The 20,326-nt window shown below is 50.2% G+C and overlaps 10 non-coding genes across 10 annotated transcripts; all 10 read right to left on the bottom strand.

Annotated features, from left to right (window-relative positions):
* Window positions 1-525: 525 nt before the first annotated feature.
* On the bottom strand, window positions 526-599 carry Trnat-agu (transfer RNA threonine (anticodon AGU)). Its single transcript has one exon. It is a non-coding gene; the product is annotated as a tRNA-Thr (tRNA).
* A 1,516-nt stretch (window positions 600-2,115) lies between these two features.
* Window positions 2,116-2,189, bottom strand: Trnat-agu (transfer RNA threonine (anticodon AGU)). Its single transcript has one exon. It is a non-coding gene; the product is annotated as a tRNA-Thr (tRNA).
* Window positions 2,190-8,296: 6,107 nt separating this feature from the next.
* On the bottom strand, window positions 8,297-8,370 carry Trnat-agu (transfer RNA threonine (anticodon AGU)). Its single transcript has one exon. It is a non-coding gene; the product is annotated as a tRNA-Thr (tRNA).
* Window positions 8,371-9,875: 1,505 nt separating this feature from the next.
* On the bottom strand, window positions 9,876-9,949 carry Trnat-agu (transfer RNA threonine (anticodon AGU)). The gene has a single exon. It is a non-coding gene; the product is annotated as a tRNA-Thr (tRNA).
* A 1,507-nt stretch (window positions 9,950-11,456) lies between these two features.
* Trnat-agu (transfer RNA threonine (anticodon AGU)) lies at window positions 11,457-11,530 on the bottom strand. The gene has a single exon. It is a non-coding gene; the product is annotated as a tRNA-Thr (tRNA).
* A 1,507-nt stretch (window positions 11,531-13,037) lies between these two features.
* On the bottom strand, window positions 13,038-13,111 carry Trnat-agu (transfer RNA threonine (anticodon AGU)). Its single transcript has one exon. It is a non-coding gene; the product is annotated as a tRNA-Thr (tRNA).
* Window positions 13,112-14,615: 1,504 nt separating this feature from the next.
* Trnat-agu (transfer RNA threonine (anticodon AGU)) lies at window positions 14,616-14,689 on the bottom strand. The gene has a single exon. It is a non-coding gene; the product is annotated as a tRNA-Thr (tRNA).
* Window positions 14,690-16,196: 1,507 nt separating this feature from the next.
* On the bottom strand, window positions 16,197-16,270 carry Trnat-agu (transfer RNA threonine (anticodon AGU)). The gene has a single exon. It is a non-coding gene; the product is annotated as a tRNA-Thr (tRNA).
* Window positions 16,271-17,774: 1,504 nt separating this feature from the next.
* On the bottom strand, window positions 17,775-17,848 carry Trnat-agu (transfer RNA threonine (anticodon AGU)). Its single transcript has one exon. It is a non-coding gene; the product is annotated as a tRNA-Thr (tRNA).
* Window positions 17,849-19,359: 1,511 nt separating this feature from the next.
* Window positions 19,360-19,433, bottom strand: Trnat-agu (transfer RNA threonine (anticodon AGU)). The gene has a single exon. It is a non-coding gene; the product is annotated as a tRNA-Thr (tRNA).
* Window positions 19,434-20,326: the final 893 nt, after the last annotated feature.

The raw sequence follows: 20,326 nt of genomic DNA, 5'->3' as shown, positions 1-20,326 counted from the left end.
CAGCCTTACTTATAGTTCGACGTCGCGCCAAAGCGAATGAGCACATTTCGCCTACGGCTTAGGCCGCTCTCCTAGTGTGGCTGCTCTGTGTCTGCAGGCAGCGAGGGGCTGCAAGCTTCCTGTGTTCGCACCTATATCACCTTGCTTGCTTGTCAGAGACAGACTATCGCAAAACATTCAACTCACTCCATGAAGTGATTGCTACGGCATCTGTTATCAGCAGTCACAACCAGCAACGCCAGTAGCAGCCGACTGCACGCAAAGAATGGGAACGTGCAGTGGGATTTACGTGAACTCGGCGCAAGGCAGATCTTTCCGACGTAGGCTTGACAATCTTATGGGAACATTTGTACTGTTTCTAAGTTAAGTGTAGGTGTGCGAGGTGGGTGCTTCCTGCGCACGAATAAAAGAACGCTTGCCAATTGTGGATGCTAATCGTTCGCTTGTATCTGCCTAGACACCTCTGCTGGTTGGGAATTATTCCTCTTGCATGGCAAGGTGCGCATGTAGGAGTGTTAAAAATTCTGGAGGCGCTGGGTATCGATCCCAGTACCTCTCGCACACTAAGCGAGCGCTCTACCATCTGAGCTACGCCCACCCCCCCGTTGACTAATAGAGCTACATACAGCCACATCAACGTCACAGACCCTTACACTCCCATTATTCCGCAGACAAACACTACTCTCTATGTATCAGTGAGGGTGTCTTTCAGGTTTCGTGCATTCTGTATCGAATCGTAGTTGGCCACATTAAGAGTGGCACGCATAACGTCGAAAGTAGAATTCGGACACCGCTCTGAGTAAGACGAACGTGTTGTCCACTCTCTAGGCTTCAATGACGTTAAGCCGAGATACCTAAGACAGATCTGCACTCGATGACACCACGATAACAGCCGGTCACCACACTTACATCTTGCTCTCCTTATAACAGTATACATCATATCAGTCTGTGACGCTGGTTTTGCAACTTCTTGCGTCCCTTTATGTTCGCCGCGACCAACACTTACCATGCACTGACCACAAAACATGGAGGAGCCGGAGCTTGAACCCGAGACCTTTCACACGCTAAGCGAACGATCTGCCAACTGAGCTACGGCTGCACACACGACCAAGCCTGGCTATTCTCCATTCTTTGGGACTCTGATGTGCACGGACACGTTGATTGGTTGGTTTGTAGCGGCGAAGGTACCAGAGTACAAAGGCGCGGACACGTTCATATACACAAGAGTTCCAAGTAGTTTCGATACACTGGTATTACGAATGCAAATTCCGTCTGTTTTTCACGTCTTAAATGGAAAGGGCGGTCACAAATTGGTCCATTTCACTCCTTGTCGACAATCACACAGCACCTGAGGTAACAAGCACATCTCGAGCCCCATTGTGCTCTCCATTGTTCATGCCAACTCAGTGCCTCGCTCTTTGCTACTGTGTAAAACTCTTGTCGCCCAACTGCAAAACACTGGGACACAACCAGTTTCTGCGTCTCCATTGCACTGATCATACTGCGAAACGCTCCCCAAACTTGGCAATCACCCATGCAGCCGACTTTTCCGACTTTACACGACGCTCACGCAACGCTCACGCTAGTGACAGCCTTACTTATAGTTCGACGTCGCGCCAAAGCGAATGAGCACATTTCGCCTACGGCTTAGGCCGCTCTCCTAGTGTGGCTGCTCTGTGTCTGCAGGCAGCGAGGGGCTGCAAGCTTCCTGTGTTCGCACCTATATCACCTGTGCTTGCTTGTCAGAGACAGACTATCGCAAAAAATTCAACTCACTCCATGAAGTGATTGCTACCGCATCTGTTATCAGCAGTCACAACCAGCAACACCTGTAGCAGCCGACTGCAAGCAAAGAATGGGATCGTGCAGTGGGATTTACGTGAACTCGGCGCAAGGCAGATCTTTCCGACGTAGGCTTGAGAATCTTATGGGAACATTTGTACTGTTTCTAAGTTAAGTGTAGGTGTGCGAGGTGGGTGCTTCCTGCGCACGAATAAAAGAACGCTTGCCAATTGTGGATGCTAATCGTTCGCTTGTATCTGCCTAGACACCTCTGCTGGTTGGGAATTATTCCTCTTGCATGGCAAGGTGCGCATGTAGGAGTGTTAAAAATTCTGGAGGCGCTGGGTATCGATCCCAGTACCTCTCGCACACTAAGCGAGCGCTCTACCATCTGAGCTACGCCCACCCCCCCGTTGACTAATAGTGCTACATACAGCCACATCAACGTCACAGACCCTTACACTCCCATTATTCCGCAGACAAACACTACTCTCTATGTATCAGTGAGGGTGTCTTTCAGGTTTCGTGCATTCTGTATCGAATCGTAGTTGGCCACATTAAGAGTGGCACGCATAACGTCGAAAGTAGAATTCGGACACCGCTCTGAGTAAGACGAACGTGTTGTCCACTCTCTAGGCTTCAATGACGTTAAGCCGTGATACCTAAGACAGATCTGCACTCGATGACACCACGATAACAGCCGGTCACCACACTTACATCTTGCTCTCCTTATAACAGTATACATCATATCAGCCTGTGACGCTGGTTTTGCAACTTCTTGCGTCCCTTTATGTTCGCCGCGACCAACACTTACCATGCACTGACCACAAAACATGGAGGAGCCGGAGCTTGAACCCGAGACCTTTCACACGCTAAGCGAACAATCTGCCAACTGAGCTACGGCTGCACACACGACCAAGCCTGGCTATTCTCCATTCTTTGGGACTCTGATGTGCACGGACACGTTGGTTGGTTGGTTTGTAGCGGCGAAGGTACCAGAGTACAAAGGCGCGGCCACGTTCATATACACAAGAGTTCCAAGTAGTTTCGATACTCTGGTATTACGAATGCAAATTCCGTCAGTTTTTCACGTCCTAAATGGAAAGGGCGGTCACAAATTGGTCCATTTCACTCCTTGTCGACAATCACACAGCACCTGAGGTAACAAGCATATCTCGAGCCCCATTGTGCTCTCCATTGTTCATGCCAACTCAGTGCCTCGCTCTTTGCTACTGTGTAAAACTCTTGTCGTCCAACTGCAAAACACTGGGACACAACCAGTTTCCGCGTCTCCATTGCACTGATCATACTGCGAAACGCTCCCCAAACTTGGCAATCACCCATGCAGCCGACTTTTCCGACTTTACACGACGCTCACGCTAGTGACAGCCTTACTTATAGTTCGACGTCGCGCCAAAGCGAATGAGCACTTTTCGCCTACGGCTTAGGCCGCTCTCCTAGTGTGGCTGCTCTGTGTCTGCAGGCAGCGAGGGGCTGCAAGCTTCCTGTGTTCGCACCTATATCACCTGTGCTTGCTTGTCAGAGACAGACTATCGCAAAACATTCAACTCACTCCATGAAGTGATTGCTACGGCATCTGTTATCAGCAGTCACAACCAGCAACACCAGTAGCAGCCGACTGCACGCAAAGAATGGGAATGTGCAGTGGGATTTACGTGAACTCGGCGAAAGGCAGATCTTTCCGACGTAGGCTTGAGAATCTTATGGGAACATTTGTACTGTTTCTAAGTTAAGTGTAGGTGTGCGAGGTGGGTGCTTCCTGCGCACGAATAAAAGAACGCTTGCCAATTGTGGATGCTAATCGTTCGCTTGTATCTGCCTAGACACCTCTGCTGGTTGGGAATTATTCCTCTTGCATGGCAAGGTGCGCATGTAGGAGTGTTAAAAATTCTGGAGGCGCTGGGTATCGATCCCAGTACCTCTCGCACACTAAGCGAGCGCTCTACCATCTGAGCTACGCCCATCCCCCCCCCCCCCCCGTTGACTAATAGTGCTACATACAGCCACATCAACGTCACAGACCCTTACACTCCCATTATTCCGCAGACAAACACTACTCTCTATGTATCAGTGAGGGTGTCTTTCAGGTTTCGTGCATTCTGTATCGAATCGTAGTTGGCCACATTAAGAGTGGCACGCATAACGTCGAAAGTAGAATTCGGACACCGCTCTGAGTAAGACGAACGTGTTGTCCACTCTCTAGGCTTCAACGACGTTAAGCCGTGATACCTAAGACAGATCTGCACTCGATGACACCATGATAACAGCCGGTCACCACACTTACATCTTGCTCTCCTTATAACAGTATACATCATATCAGTCTGTGACGCTGGTTTTGCAACTTTTTGCGTCCCTTTATGTTCGCCGCGACCAACACTTACCATGCACTGACCACAAAACATGGAGGAGCCGGAGCTTGAACCCGAGACCTTTCACACGCTAAGCGAACGATCTGCCAACTGAGCTACGGCTGCACACACGACCAAGCCTGGCTATTCTCCATTCTTTGGGACTCTGATGTGCACGGACACGTTGGTTGGTTGGTTTGTAGCGGCGAAGGTACCAGAGTACAAAGGCGCGGACACGTTCATATACACAAGAGTTCCAAGTAGTTTCGATATTCTGGTATTACGAATGCAAATTCCGTCTGTTTTTCACGTCTTAAATGGAAAGGGCGGTCACAAATTGGTCCATTTCACTCCTTGCCGACAATCACACAGCACCTGAGGTAACAAGCACATCTCGAGCCCCATTGTGCTCTCCATTGTTCATGCCAACTCAGTGCCTCGCTCTTTGCTACTGTGTAAAACTCTTGTCGTCCAACTGCAAAACACTGGGACACAACCAGTTTCCGCGTCTCCATTGCACTGATCATACTGCGAAACGCTCCCCAAACTTGGCAATCACCCATGCAGCCGACTTTTCCGACTTTACACGACGCTCACGCAACGCTCACGCTAGTGACAGCCTTACTTATACACTCCTGGAAATTGAAATAAGAACACCGTGAATTCATTGTCCCAGGAAGGGGAAACTTTATTGACACATTCCTTGGGTCAGATACATCACATGATCACACTGACAGAACCACAGCCACATAGACACAGGCAACAGAGCATGCACAATGTCGGCACTAGTACAGTGTATATCCACCTTTCGCAGCAATGCAGGCTGCTATTCTCCCATGGAGAAGATCGTACAGATGCTGGATGTAGTCCTGTGGAACGGCTTGCCATGCCATTTCCACCTCGCGCCTCAGTTGGACCAGCGTTCGTGCTGGACGTGCAGACCGCGTGAGACGACGCTTCATCCAGTCCCAAACATGCTCAATGAAGGACAGTTCCGGAGATCTTGCTGGCCAGGATAGTTGACTTACACCTTCTAGAGCACGTTGGGTGGCACGGGATACATGCGGACGTGCATTGTCCTGTTGGAACAGCAAGTTCCCTTGCCGGTCTAGGAATGGTAGAACGATGGGTTCGATGACGGTTTGGATGTACCGTGCACTATTCAGTGTCCCCTCGACGATCACCAGAGGTGTACGGCCAGTGTAGCAGATCGCTCCCCACACCATGATGCCGGGTGTTGGCCCTGTGTGCCTCGGTCGTATGCAGTCCTGATTGTGGCGCTCACCTGCACGGCGCCAAACACGCATACGACCATCATTGGCACCAAGGCAGAAGCGACTCTCATCGCTGAAGACGACACGTCTCCATTAGTCCCTCCATTCACGCCTGTCGCGACACCACTGGAGGCGGGCTGCACGATGTTGGGGCGTGAGCGGAAGACGGCCTAACGGTGTGCGGGACCGTAGTCCAGCTTCATGGAGACGGTTGCGAATGGTCCTCGCCGATACCCCAGGAGCAACAGTGTCCCTAATTTGCTGGGAAGTGGCGGTGTGGTCCCCTACGGCACTGCGTAGGATCCTACGGTCTTGGCGTGCATCCGTGCGTCGCTGCAGTCCGGTCCCAGGTCGACGGGCACGTGCACCTTCCGCCGACCACTGGCGACAACATCGATGTACTGTGGACACCTCACGCCTCACGTGTTGAGCAATTCGGCGGTACGTCCACCCGGCCTCCCGCATGCCCACTATACGCCCTCGCTCAAAGTCCGTCAACTGCACATACGGTTCACGTCCACGCTGTCGCGGCATGCTACCAGTGTTAAAGGCTGCGATGGAGCTCCGTATGCCACGGCAAACTGGCTGACACTGACGGCGGCGATGCACAAATGCTGCGCAGCTAGCGCCATTCGACGGCCAACACCGCGGTTCCTGGTGTGTCCGCTGTGCCGTGCGTGTGATCATTGCTTGTACAGCCCTCTAGCAGTGTCCGGAGCAAGTATGGTGGGTCTGACACACAGGTGTCAATGTGTTCTTTTTTCCATTTCCAGAAGTGTAGTTCGACGTCGCGCCAAAGCGAATGAGCACATTTCGCCTACGGCTTAGGCCGCTCTCCTAGTGTGGCTGCTCTGTGTCTGCAGGCAGCGAGGGGCTGCAAGCTTCCTGTGTTCGCACCTATATCACCTGTGCTTGCTTGTCAGAGACAGACTATCGCAAAACATTCAACTCACTCCATGAAGTGATTGCTACTGCATCTGTTATCAGCAGTCACAACCAGCAACACCAGTAGCAGCCGACTGCACGCAAAGAATGGGAACGTGCAGTGGGATTTACGTGAACTCGGCGAAAGGCAGATCTTTCCGACGTAGGCTTGAGAATCTTATGGGAACATTTGTACTGTTTCTAAGTTAAGTGTAGGTGTGCGAGGTGGGTGCTTCCTGCGCACGAATAAAAGAACGCTTGCCAATTGTGGATGCTAATCGTTCGCTTGTATCTGCCTAGAGACCTCTGCTGGTTGGGAATTATTCCTCTTGCATGGCAAGGTGCGCATGTAGGAGTGTTAAAAATTCTGGAGGCGCTGGGTATTGATCCCAGTATCTCTCGCACACTAAGCGAGCGCTCTACCATCTGAGCTACGCCCACCCCCCCGTTGACTAATAGTGCTACATACAGCCACATCAACGTCACAGACCCTTACACTCCCATTATTCCGCAGACAAACACTACTCTCTATGTATCAGTGAGGGTGTCTTTCAGGTTTCGTGCATTCTGTATCGAATCGTAGTTGGCCACATTAAGAGTGGCACGCATAACGTCGAAAGTAGAATTCGGACACCGGTCTGAGTAAGACGAACGTGTTGTCCACTCTCTAGGCTTCAATGACGTTAAGCCGTGATACCTAAGACAGATCTGCACTCGATGACACCACGATAACAGCCGGTCACCACACTTACATCTTGCTCTCCTTATAACAGTATACATCATATCAGTCTGTGACGCTGGTTTTGCAACTTCTTGCGTCCCTTTATGTTCGCCGCGACCAACACTTACCATGCACTGACCACAAAACATGGAGGAGCCGGAGCTTGAACCCGAGACCTTTCACACGCTAAGCGAACGATCTGCCAACTGAGCTACGGCTGCACACACGACCAAGCCTGGCTATTCTCCATTCTTTGGGACTCTGATGTGCACGGACACGTTGGTTGGTTGGTTTGTAGTGGCGAAGGTACCAGAGTACAAAGGCGCGGACACGTTCATATACACAAGAGTTCCAAGTAGTTTCGATACTCTGGTATTACGAATGCAAATTCCGTCTGTTTTTCACGTCTTAAATGGAAAGGGCGGTCACAAATTGGTCCATTTCACTCCTTGTCGACAATCACACAGCACCTGAGGTAACAAGCACATCTCGAGCCCCATTGTGCTCTCCATTGTTCATGCCAACTCAGTGCCTCGCTCTTTGCTACTGTGTAAAACTCTTGTCGTCCAACTGCAAAACACTGGGACACAACCAGTTTCCGCGTCTCCATTGCACTGATCATACTGCGAAACGCTCCCCAAATTTGGCAATCACCCATGCAGCCGACTTTTCCGACTTTACACGACGCTCACGCTAGTGACAGCCTTACTTATAGTTCGACGTCGCGCCAAAGCGAATGAGCACATTTCGCCTACGGCTTAGGCCGCTCTCCTAGTGTGGCTGCTCTGTGTCTGCAGGCAGCGAGGGGCTGCAAGCTTCCTGTGTTCGCACCTATATCACCTGTGCTTGCTTGTCAGAGACAGACTATCGCAAAACATTCAACTCACTCCATGAAGTGATTGCTACGGCATCTGTTATCAGCAGTCACAACCAGCAACACCAGTAGCAGCCGACTGCACGCAAAGAATGGGAACGTGCAGTGGGATTTACGTGAACTCGGCGAAAGGCAGATCTTTCCGACGTAGGCTTGAGAATCTTATGGGAACATTTGTACTGTTTCTAAGTTAAGTGTAGGTGTGCGAGGTGGGTGCTTCCTGTGCACGAATAAAAGAACGCTTGCCAATTGTGGATGCTAATCGTACGCTTGTATCTGCCTAGACACCTCTGCTGGTTGGGAATTATTCCTCTTGCATGGCAAGGTGCGCTTGTAGGAGTGTTAAAAATTCTGGAGGCGCTGGGTATCGATCCCAGTACCTCTCGCACACTAAGCGAGCGCTCTACCATCTGAGCTACGCCCACCCCCCCGTTGACTAATAGTGCTACATACATCCACATCAACGTCACAGACCCTTACACTCCCATTATTCCGCAGACAAACACTACTCTCTATGTATCAGTGAGGGTGTCTTTCAGGTTTCGTGCATTCTGTATCGAATCGTAGTTGGCCACATTAAGAGTGGCACGCATAACGTCGAAAGTAGAATTCGGACACCGCTCTGAGTAAGACGAACGTGTTGTCCACTCTCTAGGCTTCAATGACGTTAAGCCGTGATACCTAAGACAGATCTGCACTCGATGACACCACGATAACAGCCGGTCACCACACTTACATCTTGCTCTCCTTATAACAGTATACATCATATTAGTCTGTGACGCTGGTTTTGCAACTTCTTGCGTCCCTTTATGTTCGCCGCGACCAACACTTACCATGCACTGACCACAAAACATGGAGGAGTCGGAGCTTGAACCCGAGACCTTTCACACGCTAAGCGAACGATCTGCCAACTGAGCTACGGCTGCACACACGACCAAGCCTGGCTATTCTCCATTCTTTGGGACTCTGATGTGCACGGACACGTTGGTTGGTTGGTTTGTAGCGGCGAAGGTACCAGAGTACAAAGGCGCGGACACGTTCATATACACAAGAGTTCCAAGTAGTTTCGATACTCTGGTATTACGAATGCAAATTCCGTCTGTTTTTCACGTCTTAAATGGAAAGGGCGGTCACAAATTGGTCCATTTCACTCCTTGTCGACAATCACACAGCACCTGAGGTAACAAGCACATCTCGAGCCCCATTGTGCTCTCCATTGTTCATGCCAACTCAGTGCCTCGCTCTTTGCTACTGTGTAAAACTCTTGTCGTCCAACTGCAAAACACTGGGACACAACCAGTTTCCGCGTCTCCATTGCACTGATCATACTGCGAAACGCTCCCCAAACTTGGCAATCACCCGTGCAGCCGACTTTTCCGACTTTACACGACGCTCACGCTAGTGACAGCCTTACTTATAGTTCGACGTCGCGCCAAAGCGAATGAGCACATTTCGCCTACGGCTTAGGCCGCTCTCCTAGTGTTGCTGCTCTGTGTCTGCAGGCAGCGAGGGGCTGCAAGCTTCCTGTGTTCGCACCTATATCACCTGTGCTTGCTTGTCAGAGACAGACTATCGCAAAACATTCAACTCACTCCATGAAGTGATTGCTACGGCATCTGTTATCAGCAGTCACAACCAGCAACGCCAGTAGCAGACGACTGCACGCAAAGAATGGGAACGTGCAGTGGGATTTACGTGAACTCGGCGCAAGGCAGATCTTTCCGACGTAGGCTTGAGAATCTTATGGGAACATTTGTACTGTTTCTAAGTTAAGTGTAGGTGTGCGAGGTGGGTGCTTCCTGCGCACGAATAAAAGAACGCTTGCCAATTGTGGATGCTAATCGTTCGCTTGTATCTGCCTAGACACCTCTGCTGGTTGGGAATTATTCCTCTTGCATGGCAAGGTGCGCATGTAGGAGTGTTAAAAATTCTGGAGGCGCTGGGTATCGATCCCAGTACCTCTCGCACACTAAGCGAGCGCTCTACCATCTGAGCTACGCCCACCCCCCCTATGACTAATAGTGCTACATACAGCCACATCAACGTCACAGACCCTTACACTCCCATTATTCCGCAGACAAACACTACTCTCTATGTATCAGTGAGGGTGTCTTTCAGGTTTCGTGCATTCTGTATCGAATCGTAGTTGGCCACATTAAGAGTGGCACGCATAACGTCGAAAGTAGAATTCGGACACCGCTCTGAGTAAGACGAACGTGTTGTCCACTCTCTAGGCTTCAATGACGTTAAGCCGTGATACCTAAGACAGATCTGCACTCGATGACACCACGATAACAGCCGGTCACCACACTTACATCTTGCTCTCCTTATAACAGTATACATCATATCAGTCTGTGACGCTGGTTTTGCAACTTCTTGCGTCCCTTTATGTTCGCCGCGACCAACACTTACCATGCACTGACCACAAAACATGGAGGAGCCGGAGCTTGAACCCGAGACCTTTCACACGCTAAGCGAACGATCTGCCAACTGAGCTACGGCTGCACACACGACCAAGCCTGGCTATTCTCCATTCTTTGGGACTCTGATGTGCACGGACACGTTGGTTGGTTGGTTTGTAGCGGCGAAGGTACCAGAGTACAAAGGCGCGGACACGTTCATATACACAAGAGTTCCAAGTAGTTTCGATACTCTGGTATTACGAATGCAAATTCCGTCTGTTTTTCACGTCTTAAATGGAAAGGGCGGTCACAAATTGGTCCATTTCACTCCTTGTCGACAATCACACAGCACCTGAGGTAACAAGCACATCTCGAGCCCCATTGTGCTCTCCATTGTTCATGCCAACTCAGTGCCTCGCTCTTTGCTACTGTGTAAAACTCTTGTCGTCCAACTGCAAAACACTGGGACACAACCAGTTTCCGCGTCTCCATTGCACTGATCATACTGCGAAACGCTCCCCAAACTTGGCAATCACCCATGCAGCCGACTTTACACGACGCTCACGCAACGCTCACGCTAGTGACAGCCTTACTTATAGTTCGACGTCGCGCCAAAGCGAATGAGCACATTTCGCCTACAGCTTAGGCCGCTCTCCTAGTGTGGCTGCTCTGTGTCTGCAGGCAGCGAGGGGCTGCAAGCTTCCTGTGTTCGCACCTATATCACCTGTGCTTGCTTGTCAGAGACAGACTATCGCAAAACATTCAACTCACTCCATGAAGTGATTGCTACGGCATCTGTTATCAGCAGTCACAACCAGCAACGCCAGTAGCAGACGACTGCACGCAAAGAATGGGAACGTGCAGTGGGATTTACGTGAACTCGGCGCAAGGCAGATCTTTCCGACGTAGGCTTGAGAATCTTATGGGAACATTTGTACTGTTTCTAAGTTAAGTGTAGGTGTGCGAGGTGGGTGCTTCCTGCGCACGAATAAAAGAACGCTTGCCAATTGTGGATGCTAATCGTTCGCTTGTATCTGCCTAGACACCTCTGCTGGTTGGGAATTATTCCTCTTGCATGGCAAGGTGCGCATGTAGGAGTGTTAAAAATTCTGGAGGCGCTGGGTATCGATCCCAGTACCTCTCGCACACTAAGCGAGCGCTCTACCATCTGAGCTACGCCCACCCCCCCGTTGACTAATAGTGCTACATACAGCCACATCAACGTCACAGACCCTTACACTCCCATTATTCCGCAGACAAACACTACTCTCTATGTATCAGTGAGGGTGTCTTTCAGGTTTCGTGCATTCTGTATCGAATCGTAGTTGGCCACATTAAGAGTGGCACGCATAACGTCGAAAGTAGAATTCGGACACCGCTCTGAGTAAGACGAACGTGTTGTCCACTCTCTAGGCTTCAATGACGTTAAGCCGTGATACCTAAGACAGATCTGCACTCGATGACACCACGATAACAGCCGGTCACCACACTTACATCTTGCTCTCCTTATAACAGTATACATCATATCAGTCTGTGACGCTGGTTTTGCAACTTCTTGCGTCCCTTTATGTTCGCCGCGACCAACACTTACCATGCACTGACCACAAAACATGGAGGAGCCGGAGCTTGAACCCGAGACCTTTCACACGCTAAGCGAACGATCTGCCAACAGAGCTACGGCTGCACACACGACCAAGCCTGGCTATTCTCCATTCTTTGGAACTCTGATGTGCACGGACACGTTGGTTGGTTGGTTTGTAGCGGCGAAGGTACCAGAGTACAAAGGCGCGGACACGTTCATATACACAAGAGTTCCAAGTAGTTTCGATACTCTGGTATTACGAATGCAAATTCCGTCTGTTTTTCACGTCTTAAATGGAAAGGGCGGTCACAAATTGGTCCATTTCACTCCTTGTCGACAATCACACAGCACCTGAGGTAACAAGCACATCTCGAGCCCCATTGTGCTCTCCATTGTTCATGCCAACTCAGTGCCTCGCTCTTTGCTACTGTGTAAAACTCTTGTCGTCCAACTGCAAAACACTGGGACACAACCAGTTTCCGCGTCTCCATTGCACTGATCATACTGCGAAACGCTCCCCAAACTTGGCAATCACCCATGCAGCCGACTTTACACGACGCTCACGCAACGCTCACGCTAGTGACAGCCTTACTTATAGTTCGACGTCGCGCCAAAGCGAATGAGCACATTTCGCCTACAGCTTAGGCCGCTCTCCTAGTGTGGCTGCTCTGTGTCTGCAGGCAGCGAGGGGCTGCAAGCTTCCTGTGTTCGCACCTATATCACCTGTGCTTGCTTGTCAGAGACAGACTATCGCAAAACATTCAACTCACTCCATGAAGTGATTGCTACGGCATCTGTTATCAGCAGTCACAACCAGCAACGCCAGTAGCAGACGACTGCACGCAAAGAATGGGAACGTGCAGTGGGATTTACGTGAACTCGGCGCAAGGCAGATCTTTCCGACGTAGGCTTGAGAATCTTATGGGAACATTTGTACTGTTTCTAAGTTAAGTGTAGGTGTGCGAGGTGGGTGCTTCCTGCGCACGAATAAAAGAACGCTTGCCAATTGTGGATGCTAATCGTTCGCTTGTATCTGCCTAGACACCTCTGCTGGTTGGGAATTATTCCTCTTGCATGGCAAGGTGCGCATGTAGGAGTGTTAAAAATTCTGGAGGCGCTGGGTATCGATCCCAGTACCTCTCGCACACTAAGCGAGCGCTCTACCATCTGAGCTACGCCCACCCCCCCGTTGACTAATAGTGCTACATACAGCCACATCAACGTCACAGACCCTTACACTCCCATTATTCCGCAGACAAACACTACTCTCTATGTATCAGTGAGGGTGTCTTTCAGGTTTCGTGCATTCTGTATCGAATCGTAGTTGGCCACATTAAGAGTGGCACGCATAACGTCGAAAGTAGAATTCGGACACCGCTCTGAGTAAGACGAACGTGTTGTCCACTCTCTAGGCTTCAATGACGTTAAGCCGTGATACCTAAGACAGATCTGCACTCGATGACACCACGATAACAGCCGGTCACCACACTTACATCTTGCTCTCCTTATAACAGTATACATCATATCAGTCTGTGACGCTGGTTTTGCAACTTCTTGCGTCCCTTTATGTTCGCCGCGACCAACACTTACCATGCACTGACCACAAAACATGGAGGAGCCGGGCTTGAACCCGAGACCTTTCACACGCTAAGCGAACGATCTGCCAACTGAGCTACGGCTGCACACACGACCAAGCCTGGCTATTCTCCATTCTTTGGGACTCTGATGTGCACGGACACGTTGGTTGGTTGGTTTGTAGCGGCGAAGGTACCAGAGTACAAAGGCGCGGACACGTTCATATACACAAGAGTTCCAAGTAGTTTCGATACTCTGGTATTACGAATGCAAATTCCGTCTGTTTTTCACGTCTTAAATGGAAAGGGCGGTCACAAATTGGTCCATTTCACTCCTTGTCGACAATCACACAGCACCTGAGGTAACAAGCACATCTCGAGCCCCATTGTGCTCTCCATTGTTCATGCCAACTCAGTGCCTCGCTCTTTGCTACTGTGTAAAACTCTTGTCGTCCAACTGCAAAACACTGGGACACAACCAGTTTCCGCGTCTCCATTGCACTGATCATACTGCGAAACGCTCCCCAAACTTGGCAATCACCCATGCAGCCGACTTTTCCGACTTTACACGACGCTCACGCTAGTGACAGCCTTACTTATAGTTCGACGTCGCGCCAAAGCGAATGAGCACATTTCGCCTACGGCTTAGGCCGCTCTCCTAGTGTGGCTGCTCTGTGTCTGCAGGCAGCGAGGGGCTGCAAGCTTCCTGTGTTCGCACCTATATCACCTGTGCTTGCTTGTCAGAGACAGACTATCGCAAAACATTCAACTCACTCCATGAAGTGATTGCTACGGCATCTGTTATCAGCAGTCACAACCAGCAACGCCAGTAGCAGCCGACTGCACGCAAAGAATGGGAACGTGCAGTGGGATTTACGTGAACTCGGCGCAAGGCAGATCTTTCCGACGTAGGCTTGAGAATCTTATGGGAACATTTGTACTGTTTCTAAGTTAAGTGTAGGTGTGCGAGGTGGGTGCTTCCTGCGCACGAATGAAAGAACGCTTGCCAATTGTGGATGCTAATCGTTCGCTTGTATCTGCCTAGACACCTCTGCTGGTTGGGAATTATTCCTCTTGCATGGCAAGGTGCGCATGTAGGAGTGTTAAAAATTCTGGAGGCGCTGGGTATCGATCCCAGTACCTCTCGCACACTAAGCGAGCGCTCTACCATCTGAGCTACGCCCACCCCCCCCCCTTGACTAATAGTGCTACATACAGCCACATCAACGTCACAGACCCTTACACTCCCATTATTCCGCAGACAAACACTACTCTCTATGTATCAGTGAGGGTGTCTTTCAGGTTTCGTGCATTCTGTATCGAATCGTAGTTGGCCACATTAAGAGTGGCACGCATAACGTCGAAAGTAGAATTCGGACACCGCTCTGAGTAAGACGAACGTGTTGTCCACTCTCTAGGCTTCAATGACGTTAAGCCGTGATACCTAAGACAGATCTGCACTCGATGACACCACGATAACAGCCGGTCACCACACTTACATCTTGCTCTCCTTATAACAGTATACATCATATCAGTCTGTGACGCTGGTTTTGCAACTTCTTGCGTCCCTTTATGTTCGCCGCGACCAACACTTACCATGCACTGACCACAAAACATGGAGGAGCCGGAGCTTGAACCCGAGACCTTTCACACGCTAAGCGAACGATCTGCCAACTGAGCTACGGCTGCACACACGACCAAGCCTGGCTATTCTCCATTCTTTGGGACTCTGATGTGCACGGACACGTTGGTTGGTTGGTTTGTAGCGGCGAAGGTACCAGAGTACAAAGGCGCGGACACGTTCATATACACAAGAGTTCCAAGTAGTTTCGATACTCTGGTATTACGAATGCAAATTCCGTCTGTTTTTCACGTCTTAAATGGAAAGGGCGGTCACAAATTGGTCCATTTCACTCCTTGTCGACAATCACACAGCACCTGAGGTAACAAGCACATCTCGAGCCCCATTGTGCTCTCCATTGTTCATGCCAACTCAGTGCCTCGCTCTTTGCTACTGTGTAAAACTCTTGTCGTCCAACTGCAAAACACTGGGACACAACCAGTTTCCGCGTCTCCATTGCACTGATCATACTGCGAAACGCTCCCCAAACTTGGCAATCACCCATGCAGCCGACTTTTCCGACTTTACACGACGCTCACGCTAGTGACAGCCTTACTTATAGTTCGACGTCGCGCCAAAGCGAATGAGCACATTTCGCCTACGGCTTAGGCCGCTCTCCTAGTGTGGCTGCTCTGTGTCTGCAGGCAGCGAGGGGCTGCAAGCTTCCTGTGTTCGCACCTATATCACCTGTGCTTGCTTGTCAGAGACAGACTATCGCAAAACATTCAACTCACTCCATGAAGTGATTGCTACGGCATCTGTTATCAGCAGTCACAACCAGCAACGCCAGTAGCAGACGACTGCACGCAAAGAATGGGAACGTGCACTGGGATTTACGTGAACTCGGCGCAAGGCAGATCTTTCCGACGTAGGCTTGAGAATCTTATGGGAACATTTGTACTGTTTCTAAGTTAAGTGTAGGTGTGCGAGGTGGGTGCTTCCTGCGCACGAATGAAAGAACGCTTGCCAATTGTGGATGCTAATCGTTCGCTTGTATCTGCCTAGACACCTCTGCTGGTTGGGAATTATTCCTCTTGCATGGCAAGGTGCGCATGTAGGAGTGTTAAAAATTCTGGAGGCGCTGGGTATCGATCCCAGTACCTCTCGCACACTAAGCGAGCGCTCTACCATCTGAGCTACGCCCACCCCCCCGTTGACTAATAGTGCTACATACAGCCACATCAACGTCACAGACCCTTACACTCCCATTATTCCGCAGACAAACACTACTCTCTATGTATCAGTGAGGGTGTCTTTCAGGTTTCGTGCATTCTGTATCGAATCGTAGTTGGCCACATTAAGAGTGGCACGCATAACGTCGAAAGTAGAATTCGGACACCGCTCTGAGTAAGACGAACGTGTTGTCCACTCTCTAGGCTTCAATGACGTTAAGCCGTGATACCTAAGACAGATCTGCACTCGATGACACCACGATAACAGCCGGTCACCACACTTACATCTTGCTCTCCTTATAACAGTATACATCATATCAGTCTGTGACGCTGGTTTTGCAACTTCTTGCGTCCCTTTATGTTCGCCGCGACCAACACTTACCATGCACTGACCACAAAACATGGAGGAGCCGGGCTTGAACCCGAGACCTTTCACACGCTAAGCGAACGATCTGCCAACTGAGCTACGGCTGCACACACGACCAAGCCTGGCTATTCTCCATTCTTTGGGACTCTGATGTGCACGGACACGTTGGTTGGTTGGTTTGTAGCGGCGAAGGTACCAGAGTACAAAGGCGCGGACACGTTCATATACACAAGAGTTCCAAGTAGTTTCGATACTCTGGTATTACGAATGCAAATTCCGTCTGTTTTTCACGTCTTAAATGGAAAGGGCGGTCACAAATTGGTCCATTTCACTCCTTGTCGACAATCACACAGCACCTGAGGTAACAAGCACATCTCGAGCCCCATTGTGCTCTCCATTGTTCATGCCAACTCAGTGCCTCGCTCTTTGCTACTGTGTAAAACTCTTGTCGTCCAACTGCAAAACACTGGGACACAACCAGTTTCCGCGTCTCCATTGCACTGATCATACTGCGAAACGCTCCCCAAACTTGGCAATCACCCATGCAGCCGACTTTTCCGACTTTACACGACGCTCACGCTAGTGACAGCCTTACTTATAGTTCGACGTCGCGCCAAAGCGAATGAGCACATTTCGCCTACGGCTTAGGCCGCTCTCCTAGTGTGGCTGCTCTGTGTCTGCAGGCAGCGAGGGGCTGCAAGCTTCCTGTGTTCGCACCTATATCACCTGTGCTTGCTTGTCAGAGACAGACTATCGCAAAACATTCAACTCACTCCATGAAGTGATTGCTACGGCATCTGTTATCAGCAGTCACAACCAGCAACGCCAGTAGCAGCCGACTGCACGCAAAGAATGGGAACGTGCAGTGGGATTTACGTGAACTCGGCGCAAGGCAGATCTTTCCGACGTAGGCTTGAGAATCTTATGGGAACATTTGTACTGTTTCTAAGTTAAGTGTAGGTGTGCGAGGTGGGTGCTTCCTGCGCACGAATGAAAGAACGCTTGCCAATTGTGGATGCTAATCGTTCGCTTGTATCTGCCTAGACACCTCTGCTGGTTGGGAATTATTCCTCTTGCATGGCAAGGTGCGCATGTAGGAGTGTTAAAAATTCTGGAGGCGCTGGGTATCGATCCCAGTACCTCTCGCACACTAAGCGAGCGCTCTACCATCTGAGCTACGCCCACCCCCCCCCCCCCCTTGACTAATAGTGCTACATACAGCCACATCAACGTCACAGACCCTTACACTCCCATTATTCCGCAGACAAACACTACTCTCTATGTATCAGTGAGGGTGTCTTTCAGGTTTCGTGCATTCTGTATCGAATCGTAGTTGGCCACATTAAGAGTGGCACGCATAACGTCGAAAGTAGAATTCGGACACCGCTCTGAGTAAGACGAACGTGTTGTCCACTCTCTAGGCTTCAATGACGTTAAGCCGTGATACCTAAGACAGATCTGCACTCGATGACACCACGATAACAGCCGGTCACCACACTTACATCTTGCTCTCCTTATAACAGTATACATCATATCAGTCTGTGACGCTGGTTTTGCAACTTCTTGCGTCCCTTTATGTTCGCCGCGACCAACACTTACCATGCACTGACCACAAAACATGGAGGAGCCGGAGCTTGAACCCGAGACCTTTCACACGCTAAGCGAACGATCTGCCAACTGAGCTACGGCTGCACACACGACCAAGCCTGGCTATTCTCCATTCTTTGGGACTCTGATGTGCACGGACACGTTGGTTGGTTGGTTTGTAGCGGCGAAGGTACCAGAGTACAAAGGCGCGGACACGTTCATATACACAAGAGTTCCAAGTAGTTTCGATACTCTGGTATTACGAATGCAAATTCCGTCTGTTTTTCACGTCTTAAATGGAAAGGGCGGTCACAAATTGGTCCATTTCACTCCTTGTCGACAATCACACAGCACCTGAGGTAACAAGCACATCTCGAGCCCCATTGTGCTCTCCATTGTTCATGCCAACTCAGTGCCTCGCTCTTTGCTACTGTGTAAAACTCTTGTCGTCCAACTGCAAAACACTGGGACACAACCAGTTTCCGCGTCTCCATTGCACTGATCATACTGCGAAACGCTCCCCAAACTTGGCAATCACCCATGCAGCCGACTTTTCCGACTTTACACGACGCTCACGCTAGTGACAGCCTTACTTATAGTTCGACGTCGCGCCAAAGCGAATGAGCACATTTCGCCTACGGCTTAGGCCGCTCTCCTAGTGTGGCTGCTCTGTGTCTGCAGGCAGCGAGGGGCTGCAAGCTTCCTGTGTTCGCACCTATATCACCTGTGCTTGCTTGTCAGAGACAGACTATCGCAAAACATTCAACTCACTCCATGAAGTGATTGCTACGGCATCTGTTATCAGCAGTCACAACCAGCAACGCCAGTAGCAGACGACTGCACGCAAAGAATGGGAACGTGCACTGGGATTTACGTGAACTCGGCGCAAGGCAGATCTTTCCGACGTAGGCTTGAGAATCTTATGGGAACATTTGTACTGTTTCTAAGTTAAGTGTAGGTGTGCGAGGTGGGTGCTTCCTGCGCACGAATGAAAGAACGCTTGCCAATTGTGGATGCTAATCGTTCGCTTGTATCTGCCTAGACACCTCTGCTGGTTGGGAATTATTCCTCTTGCATGGCAAGGTGCGCATGTAGGAGTGTTAAAAATTCTGGAGGCGCTGGGTATCGATCCCAGTACCTCTCGCACACTAAGCGAGCGCTCTACCATCTGAGCTACGCCCACCCCCCCGTTGACTAATAGTGCTACATACAGCCACATCAACGTCACAGACCCTTACACTCCCATTATTCCGCAGACAAACACTACTCTCTATGTATCAGTGAGGGTGTCTTTCAGGTTTCGTGCATTCTGTATCGAATCGTAGTTGGCCACATTAAGAGTGGCACGCATAACGTCGAAAGTAGAATTCGGACACCGCTCTGAGTAAGACGAACGTGTTGTCCACTCTCTAGGCTTCAATGACGTTAAGCCGTGATACCTAAGACAGATCTGCACTCGATGACACCACGATAACAGCCGGTCACCACACTTACATCTTGCTCTCCTTATAACAGTATACATCATATCAGTCTGTGACGCTGGTTTTGCAACTTCTTGCGTCCCTTTATGTTCGCCGCGACCAACACTTACCATGCACTGACCACAAAACATGGAGGAGCCGGAGCTTGAACCCGAGACCTTTCACACGCTAAGCGAACGATCTGCCAACTGAGCTACGGCTGCACACACGACCAAGCCTGGCTATTCTCCATTCTTTGGGACTCTGATGTGCACGGACACGTTGGTTGGTTGGTTTGTAGCGGCGAAGGTACCAGAGTACAAAGGCGCGGACACGTTCATATACACAAGAGTTCCAAGTAGTTTCGATACTCTGGTATTACGAATGCAAATTCCGTCTGTTTTTCACGTCTTAAATGGAAAGGGCGGTCACAAATTGGTCCATTTCACTCCTTGTCGACAATCACACAGCACCTGAGGTAACAAGCACATCTCGAGCCCCATTGTGCTCTCCATTGTTCATGCCAACTCAGTGCCTCGCTCTTTGCTACTGTGTAAAACTCTTGTCCTCCAACTGCAAAACACTGGGACACAACCAGTTTCCCCGTCTCCATTGCA

The sequence above is a fragment of the Schistocerca gregaria genome, chromosome 3 (genome assembly GCF_023897955.1).
Source record: "Schistocerca gregaria isolate iqSchGreg1 chromosome 3, iqSchGreg1.2, whole genome shotgun sequence".
NCBI classification, from domain to species: domain Eukaryota; kingdom Metazoa; phylum Arthropoda; class Insecta; order Orthoptera; family Acrididae; genus Schistocerca; species Schistocerca gregaria.
Note: the sequence above shows the minus strand (reverse complement) of the source record. Positions and strands in the feature narration are given on the sequence as shown.